We start from the raw sequence: 9,997 nt of genomic DNA on the forward strand, positions 1-9,997 counted from the left end.
GAGTGTAAGGAAACGTTTCCACTGAAGCGGAGCGGTGCGGAGACGCGTTTTCTGCCGTCCTATATCAAAAACCCGTTAACAGCAAAAAATAGTTAAAATATGGAAATTTAGAAAAACCGTTTTAAAAAAAAGTTTTCTACATAAGACCCATTAAAAGACCAAATTGAAAATTAACTATAAATCCTGCTTATAGTGATTCTACGTCGCATTCTTTTTCAAAAACCTTAGTTTATGAAATTTCCTACGTATTTTTTGGCGATAACTTTTTGCAGTTAACGGCTTTTTAGATATAGAACAGTAGTTTTTTTCGATCTTTTCAATATTATATCATAAATATTTGCCGTGATAAAATAAATCTAAAATAAATAATATTATATACAATGACGTCATGTAACCACCAACCATCTAATGACCAATCAGGTTATTGTTAGATGACGCGGACGGTATGATTCTTACATGTCTCTAAATAATCTGATTGGTCGAAAACTTCTCCGCTCGGCTTCAGTGGAAACGCACCCAAAGTAATTCCTTGAAGGGTCTTTGTAAATAAATTATTGTAATTATTGTAGCTTTATGTCGATTTAAGGTGGTTTGATACATCCGGCCGCGAAAATTCAAATTTTAGTTAGTTTTTCGAAAATAGTAGACTAATCATACATCGAAGGTTTATGGTAATGAGTTTTGCGGGCATAACATTAATGCATCTACATGTTGTTCCTGAAAGATAATTTTCTGAATTTTCCCAGATTTGCACAAATATGAAGTAAATGAGTATTTTTGACCAAAGTTTTTATGGAAAAACATGTAGATGCATTAATGTTATGCCCGCAAAACTCATTACCATAAACCTTCGATGTATGATTAGTCTATTTTCGAAAAACTAACTAAAATTAGAATTATCGCGGCTGGATGTATCAAACCACCTTAAGAACCATGTGTAACATACATAATTATTATAAATCTAACTCATCATTATTGTAAGGAACACAATAAATTATTGTTTCGATTTAGATGTGGTTTCTTTTCTTTACGCACCTTATCAGAGAGAACTAGAGTGAGGGAACTCTCGGTTTGATTTGATCGACGGTATGTCAAATACTAGTAAATTCAAGACGTAAAATCCTTGGATGAATAATTACCGTAAAATCTAAGAACAATAGGCCTACCTGCGTCAAATGTACTAACATTTGACGCCTGCCATTGATGTCGAAACCTCGACGACGCCATGAGATAGTGAAATGTTTAACCATAGTACTTAGAAATTCTTTGTGTTTAACACATTTAAGTATGAATGACTGACGTGCAGTACCTACCCACGCGGCAGAAAATAAATGTATATACATCTATCTTTAGAAAAAGCGGTTTATTGTCTCTGTCGTTGAGACCGACACATTGACGTCACATAGGTATGAGTGATACTTGTTTTAACTTAGTACATATTTTAAAATCTTGATTCATCTTTATAATTTCAACAACATCTTCAACGTTTCCGTGGTGTAGCGGTTATCACATCTGCCTAACACGCAGAAGGCCCCCGGTTCGATCCCGGGCGGAAACATATATTTTTTTTTGGTTTTTTTCTATAATTAAAAAACGGTCCAACTAAAGTGTTCCAGTTTTATATTTTTTTTCTCAACCTACGGTTTTACTTGTTTCTGATTCCTCATATTCACACAGATATATAGAGAGCACTGACTTGCTTAGACTTAAGACGGAGTTAAAACGAGACAGAGCTATATCTCTCACATAAATCTGCCTCGTTTTAACTCAATCTTGAGTCTGAGCAAAGTCAAAGTGCGCTCTATAGATCTCTGCCTGTGCTTTTTGCCACTTCAAAGTGTCTCGTGTGTCAAAACTCTATCTTGTCTTGTCGTCAAGCGCAAACCATGGCAAATTTTAAGACGAAATGAAATAAAACAGTTAAAATAGTACAATAAGCTTTTTATTGTCTAACATTTTTAAAATACGCAAACATAAAACAAGATGATAAGTAATCATCGTTACAACAGAAAAATATTACATAGTAGATAGTAACTAAAACAGATTAAACTTATCTGTAAAAATGCCATTTTATTTCTTAAATAAAATAAAAATAGTATAAGGCATACATTTTAAGTTCTCACTCGACATTTTAACTTTATGTTGTCAAATGTAATGTCAGAAGTGCGACAAGGCTCTCTTGGCACTTGAATGACATTGACAGGGGGGCGCTGTTGGAGAACAAAGGCTTGGAATATTCAAACAAATATAAAGGGGACACTTGATGGCAACGTTAGTTCCGATTTTTGCCATGCGCCAAGATAGCCTTGTCGTACTGTACGTACTTTTGACATGACAGTTGACACAGAGTTAAAATGGCGAGTGAGTTCTCATTTTGTACGGATTATAGCTAGGTTTGAAGTTTGAACACAAGCCTTTGGGGCTATATTTTACAACTTAATAAATTATAGATACCATGGTACATAGAGGTATTTTATAGTAACCCGCAGCAAATTCACGGATTTTAAAGTCGGCTAGTTTTCTTGCAAAAATCACTGCTAATTTCTGCAAGAAAACATGCCAATAGAATAGACAGACACTCAGCTATAAAAAATACCCATTTTATATGAAAAAATCTTAGATACTAATAAATAAAATTGAAGTGTCTATCTGTAATTTCCAAATAACTACCTCATTAAATTCATATGGTTATTTGAACTGTACCATAACTGAATCACATGTTTTTAAAAATTTTGTCTGTTTGAACTGACTAATCTTCGGAACGGCTGAACCAATTTGGACGAGACTTTCTCAGACAAGTAGAGGATTGAACAAGAAGTAACATAGGCTATATTTTAACCGACTTACAAAAAAGGAGGAGTTGTGTGTTTTTTACCTCTATACACCGAAATCTCCGAGATTTCTGAACCGATTTGCGTAATTTTTTTAAATCGAAAGAAATACTTTGCGACATTGTCCCATAAAAAAATTTGGATTCGAACTCCTCAATCCTGATGCTGTACGGGACCTGACCACCAAAACTGATGGGATTTAAAAACTATACAGTTATAAAAAATCGTGGTGTTCCCACGGGATTTTTAAAAAATCATGCGTTTAAATGTTTTTACGAAGGTATTGAGTTAGCTTACATCTTGGGGACGGGCTCCTACGGATAGGCTACTGTTTGTCCTGAAAAATCACAAGTTCCCAAGGGATTTTTAAAAACCTAAATCCACGCAGGCGAAGCCGCGGACATACCTAAGCTAGTCAGTACCCTTATTATAAATGTGAAAGTGTGTTTGTTTGTTGGTTTGTCCTTCAATCACGTCGCAACGTTGCAACGGATTGACGTGATTTTTGCATGTGTATAGATAAAGACCTGACAGGCTACTTTTTGTCCCGGAAAATCGTTCCCACGGGGATTTTTAAAAAACCTAATTACACGCGAACGAAGCCACGGGCATCAGCTAGTACATAATTATTATTCATTGGAATTGTCACTGCTCTCATTGTCTTCTTGTGGTTTCTCCTGTTTCACCTTGTTACTGGAGGCGCGCAGCTCGAACTTGGCCACGTGGATCTTTTTCCCGCCAATTTTGGCGTCTTCCGCCATTTTGATGGCTCGCTCCACAGATTTAGGGCCGTCAAACTCTATGAATGCTGTACCTGTGATAAAAAAATCTAAATATATGAAAGGAAAAGGTGACTGACTGACTGACAATCAACGCACAGCTCAAACGACTGGACGGATCGGGCTGAAATTTGGCATGCAGATAGTATCACGTAGGCATCCGCTAAGAAAATTCAACCCCTAAGGGGGTGAATTTTCAAAAACCCTAGTAGATTAACAAAAATCTGTCAAGTGCGAGTCGTATTCAATTATGAAGGGTTCCGTACCATCATCATCTCGACCTGTCGCGTACTATAGGTACTGTGATTTTTTTTAATTTGCATGGCGACCATTTTGATATTTTTTTATTTGTTGTTATAGCGGCAATAGAATCCGATATTTGACAACTGTTCAAATCAATATCTTTTTATAAAGTGTCAAAACACGCACTTAGTATGCGAGTTTGTATGAAATACTGGCATGTGACGTCACTTGTGACTGATGTGATTGACGTACTTTTTTAGGTTATTCAATAATGTAAAATGGTTATTACACTTAAAATTAACAAAGGGCGTGGATTTTATGTATTTTGTAAGACTCTCTATTTAATAATAATAGATGAGAAATAATAAATTTGTAGGCTCTTTACCGGCAGAAGGATGCGATTATGATTGAGATTGAAGACTAAACCACTAACAGTAACCTTGGGTAATGGTTAACTAGATACGTCAGGATTACAACCTTTAGATTAACCCTAGCTAGCCACTACGAGAGACAAGACAAACTTCCCTCAACAATAGTAATAGCACCGTTCACTAATTATGAGTCATGAGTTGACACCAAAACGTCTACTATGAGTATAGTCAACCCTAACTAGGTCCCTCCCTACCTACACCGGCTCCTCCATCCCCATAACGGTCCCAGACCAACCATCTAACCTAGCACACCTCACCTAGTACTGTAACCTTAAACAACAGAAACCACACAGGTAACAACAACAATAGTAATAACACCCACAGTACGACACACAGTGTCTAATGAGAAGTACCCTCGGCAAGAGCCACACGAATAATGAATCGTGACGCTTTTTGTGTTGTTTCGGATTGACTATGCTGCGTAGGCCCTATTGGCCGCTACAGCGTCACCGGGGGGGTTGGCGAGCGCGAAGCTCCGCCTGGGGGTGAGCCCTAGGGCTCGAAGAAATAATTCGAGAGGTCGGGGGGCAACGTCCTCCTAAGGGCGCCTCCTGTGAGGCTCGGACCACGGCTTAGGATGACGTTGGGATGGGTGGAGTTGTCGGTTTTGTTGGTTAGTCCGTACGCCCCCGAGGCCGTGGCGTGAGCCCACGTCCGGGTGACGTTAGAAATCGGGGACCTCGTCTTCGCCGGCGAAGACGCTGTGATGAGGTTGAATTGTGTAGCCCTACGAGATAGGGTGCATTGTCGGTCATGATTTGATCGTCGGGGTCGTTAAGGACGTGCTTAGGGCGTCTTTTATCTGGGGGGTCGTTTCGGTCAGGGGTGTAAGTCGCTGCCTCAACTATTAGGGGGTTGGGGTGTCTAATGGCTTTCTCAAAATAATTTTTGGAAAGCTGTTTAAAGTAATGAGCTATTGTCGGGAGTTGGAGGTCTCTGTGGAGGTCCACGTTGCGCATGTACCACGGGGAGCCAGTGGCCGTACGCATAAACTTATTCTGTAGGACTTGGAGAGGTTTGAGAGAGGAGGGCGGCAGGTGTGCAAATGCAACACAGGCATAAGACATTATTGGGCGGATGCACGTTTTGTATAGCGTGACTTTATGTCGAAGTGACATTTTGCTCTTTGCGCAAATCATGGGGTAAAGACGGGAGAGCACATACGCTGCGTTCTTGCGGACTCTACGAATGTGCGCGGCGAAGCTCATCTTATCATCAAAGGTTACACCCAAGTACTTGGTATTAGTTTGCCAGGGAATGGGGCGGTCGTAAAGAGTTATTTCAGTCTGTCGAAGTTTGTATTGTGATTTCCTTTTGGACTTTTGAAAGAGCACTGCTGCGCTTTTCTCCGGGTTAACCTCTATCCTCCAAAGGCGGAACCAGTGGCCTAGGCTACTGACTGCCTTTTGGAGTCGAGCTTTAACGTTCCGGTAGTTTAAGTCGGAGCTGTATAGAGCGGTGTCATCCGCGAACTGGGCTATATGAACATGAGGGGATCTGGGAATGTCGCTGGTGTACAGCGCGTACAAAAGTGGCGAGAGCAGGGAGCCCTGAGGGACTCCTGCTCGAAGAGGTCTTGGGGAGGATAGGGTTCCATCCAGACGGTAGCGGAAAGTTCGATTGGTGAGAAATTCTCGTAGTAAACGTACGAGTCTTTCGGGCACGCCTAGATGGTAAAGCTTGTAGATCAAGCCGGCGTGCCACACCTTGTCGAAGGCTTTGGCTACATCGAAGAAGAGGGCTCCCGTTGGGATACCTCTCGTTTTGAATCGGTTGAAACCGAGAAGGATGTGCTCCGTGAGGCGGTGCACTTGATGAACACATGAGTGTCTGGTTCGAAAGCCAAATTGCTCGTCGTTGAGGAGGTTTTTCTCCTCTACGACGGACCTAAGTCGATTGAGGATGACTTTCTCATACACCTTGCCAAGGGTGTTGAGCAAACTAATGGGGCGGTAGCTAGTAGGGAGGTTCCTAGGTTTCCCTGGCTTGGGGATGCCTATAACGGTAGCTTCTTTCCACCTGTCGGGGAAGGAGCATCCCGCCATGAGGGTGTTGAAAATGACAACCAGGAGGTTGATTAATACGTCGGGGAGTAACTTTAGAGTTTTGTTATTAATAGAGTCAGGGCCTGGGGCTTTTTTTGCGTGAAATTCTTTGATAATTTGACGAACTTCGCCGCTATTCGTCGGGAGGATTGGATCGCCACCTGGGGCGGAAGAGAAGATAGATGCTAGTTTGTTTTCGACTAGTTCTATATGGGACTTGTCTACAGAGATGGTGCTCGGGGAGCATTGGGCTTCTAAGCTATCGGCCAAGCATTCGGCCTTATCGACATCTTCAAAGGCGGGCGGTTGATTGGGACGTAAAAGCGGAGGAGTGGCCGAGACAGGGTCGGCTTTGAGAGCTCTCGCCAGGCTGTAGTAGGCTACATGCGATGGCTTGAGCTCACTCAGCTTCCTGTCCCATTGTTCGTCGCGGAGTTCGGCAAGGCGAGCCTTTACCTCCCTCTGGGCTCTCCAGAGTTCTCTCCGGTTGTCGGCGTTAGGACATGCGTCATGGGCTCTACGTTTAGCGTTTTTGATTGTGATGAGCTCTCTGGCGTCGTCCGGCAACTGTCGACGGGTGAAACCGTTCGGCATCTGTCGGGAGCAGGCGCTTAGAGCATCGCGGATGTGATTAGTAAGGTGCAGTGAGGCTGCATGCGCTTCATCTAGACTACCTATAATGTCAGGAATTTGAGAGATGTGCACTGAGTCTATAGACTTAAGATGCTCTGAGAGCTTCTTGAAATCAATGACTGTTTTGGTCGGGGGGGCCGCGGTGGGCGGGGGTCCTAGCCGCATTAGGACGGGACGGTGGTCTGAACCTAGCTCGGACAGCACCTCCAAAGGACTCACCTGAAGGGCGATGTTCTTTAGAAGAGCTATATCGAGTATGTCCGGTCTGTCTGTTGAATTGTCGGTCATTGGATAACGAGTCGGTGTGTCAGGGGCTATAACTATGAAGTTAAGATCGGGGCGGTGCGTCAGTCTTTCGAGTTGGCGTCCTCGTGAGTTCGGGGAGCGGCAATTCCAACTTTGATGTTTGGCGTTAAGGTCTCCGGCCACGATAACGGAGTCTCCTAATGAGAGAAGTGCGCGGATGTCACTTTCTAACAGATCTTTCGAGGGAGAGAGATAGACGGATGCTAGTATGACCGACGGATGGCCAGTCATACTCACCTGACATATGGACGCTTCCATATTGGTTAGTTGTGGAGGATCGAGAGGAGTGCAGTGAAGAGCCCTTCTGTAGTATATAGCAGTGCCACCCTTAGCAGTGGCCCTGTCGTTTCTGACTATATTAAAATTAGCAATTCTGGGATTACTTCTACTAGGTTTCAAGAAGGTCTCTTGCACTAGGAGAATGTCGGTTTGATGTGCACATACAAACTCGCGGACTTCGTCCATTTGGTCGATAAGGCCGTTCGCGTTGTAAAACGCGACCACTAAGGAGTGAGGTTTTAATCTACCTTTGGTTGTACTATCCATTATAGGTTTTTAAGGTTATTTATGGAGATGAGTAGACCCAAGTGTTGGGTAATGGCTGTTTTGGGATCTTCCCTGAAGGTCCGGGCGAAAATTTCCATCTCCACTATGTCAATAGAGGCGAGGACGGTTTCTATTAATTTGAGATTATCCGCAGCGTTTGCCGCTGCGGATGTATGGAGCGGTTGCTCTGGCTGGGGCTGGGGCTTAGGCGTAGACGCGGAAGCCTTGGCCGGGGCTGGTTGGGCGGGCTTGGCCGGGGCTGGTTGGGCGGGCTTGGCCGGGGGTGCCTGGGTGGGCTTGGGCGCAGGAGGGTTAGTCCTGGGAAGGGGTTTGTCCCATGCGTTGGTGGCCGGAGCCGGCGCAGGGACGAATTTTTGGGTGGGTTGGGGAGCTGCAGTAGGTTTGCGGCCGGCTGGTTTGACCCTTCGCTTTTGCTCCTTGGGGGCTTTAGGGCATCCGCGATAGTTCGCGGTATGCCCTTGAGACCTGCAAAGAACACAGCTCGGGGGCTCCTCGGTTGGTTGCTTCCTGGGGCAGTCGGAGGTGCCGTGGTCCCCTAGGCACTTTACGCACCTAGGGTGGGCGAAACAATTCCTTGCGGAATGGCCGTACATCTGGCAGCGATGGCATTGGCCCATCCTGCCGCGGTTACGGGGGGGCTCTATTTTGAGGCCAGTAAGGCGACACACTGAGGTTATATTATTAACTTTTTTACCCGCGGGGGAAAGTTCTAAAGTTACGAGCACCATCTCGTAAGGGACTTTGGTTCTAGGATGATACATCCTGTGAACCTCCAGGACTGGCAGCTCCTGGGAAAGGAGGTCTGTCTTGATGAGCTCTGTATCGAGCTCCTTCGGAAGGCCGCGAATGACTACGCGTAGAACGCGTTCGTCGGGAAGAGCGTAGGTATGGAACCCTACATTCTCTTGACGGAGAGTCTTGGTGAGGAGGCGATGGTCGCCTGAAGTCGGACATTGGACTTTGATTCCAATGGCGGTCGAGCGGGCACTCGTGAACGAGATGCCCCGCTGGTCTAACAGTGGCAAGATGCGCTGCCAGCTGAGTTTTTCCCTAATAAAAAGGGGAGGGACCTTTTCCCTTGGCGAATCCTCCATGGGGGAGTCTTCCGACTCCTCCTCGGGGGTTGCCTGGGAGGTTGTGGGTTGAGTACCGGGCCCTGAAGGGGCTGCAACGCCCACCTTTTTAGGTGGGTTTGCGTGGGACTTGGAGGCCTTCAGCTTTCGCTTCTGGGCCTTCGTTTGCACCGTCGTGAATTCCTCTGTTTCAGAGGAGGCTGGGGACGTTTCGGAGTGAGGCTCCTTAACGTCGGTCGGTATAGGTTTTGGGGCTGAAGGCCCAGGTTGGGTCTTGGAGTGAGGCTCCTTGTCAATCAATGTCGAGTCCGAGTCGTCCTCCATGGTCATAGCCGAGAGAGGAGATTCCGGTGGTATGTCGAAGCGCGTAGGCTTCCGGGACGGGTCGACCTTAAATTTATTGAGGTAGCTTGGGTTTCGGGTCGTGAGATCGGCCAAAAGGGCACTCAAGTCTACGTCATTGTAGAATGTCTGGGGAAAAAAGGTGCCCTGATGGGGCCCGGGAGCGGGGTGGTCGGGTTGGTTGGGGCCCATAGTGGACCCGGTGGCTCAAAGGTCCCCCCTGCCTAGGCAGGGAGGTGAGTACCTAAGGTGTGACCCTAATGTGAGTCCCCGCCCTTTGGTGACGGGGGTGTGGACCTATGCTGCGCTTAGACTAGTGTACTCACGGAACCTGGATCCTAGAACTACACTAATACTACACACAACGCAGGAACAATCCGATGGCACTGATGATCCAAGGGCACTTGCACTTGAAACACAGGGGCGAACACGCGCGGGGGGGCTCGAGTCGGAGAGCGCATGTACAGACGTCCGCACGGGGCGGATGCCGAACACGGAATGTCCCTGTCCGTTTTTTGTGTGTGTGTTGTTTCGGATTGACTATGCTGCGTAGGCCCTATTGGCCGCTACAGCGTCACCGGGGGGGTTGGCGAGCGCGAAGCTCCGCCTGGGGGTGAGCCCTAGGGCTCGAAGAAATAATTCGAGAGGTCGGGGGGCAACGTCCTCCTAAGGGCGCCTCCTGTGAGGCTCGGACCACGGCTTAGGATGACGTTGGGATGGGTGGAGTTGTCGGTTTTGTTGGTTAGT

At 45.7% G+C, this 9,997-nt stretch overlaps 1 long non-coding RNA gene and 1 other non-coding gene across 2 annotated transcripts; both read left to right on the forward strand.

Annotated features, from left to right (window-relative positions):
- The first annotated feature begins 6 nt into the window (after positions 1-6).
- Positions 7-1,010, forward strand: LOC138402355 (uncharacterized). The gene is made up of 2 exons (XR_011236753.1): positions 7-586; positions 930-1,010. It is a non-coding gene; the product is annotated as an uncharacterized lncRNA (long non-coding RNA).
- Positions 1,011-1,485: 475 nt separating this feature from the next.
- On the forward strand, positions 1,486-1,558 carry TRNAV-AAC (transfer RNA valine (anticodon AAC)). The gene has a single exon. It is a non-coding gene; the product is annotated as a tRNA-Val (tRNA).
- The last annotated feature ends 8,439 nt before the right edge of the window (positions 1,559-9,997 follow it).

This window comes from Maniola hyperantus, chromosome 5, assembly GCF_902806685.2.
Source record: "Maniola hyperantus chromosome 5, iAphHyp1.2, whole genome shotgun sequence".
Classification (NCBI taxonomy): Eukaryota; Metazoa; Arthropoda; class Insecta; order Lepidoptera; family Nymphalidae; genus Maniola; species Maniola hyperantus.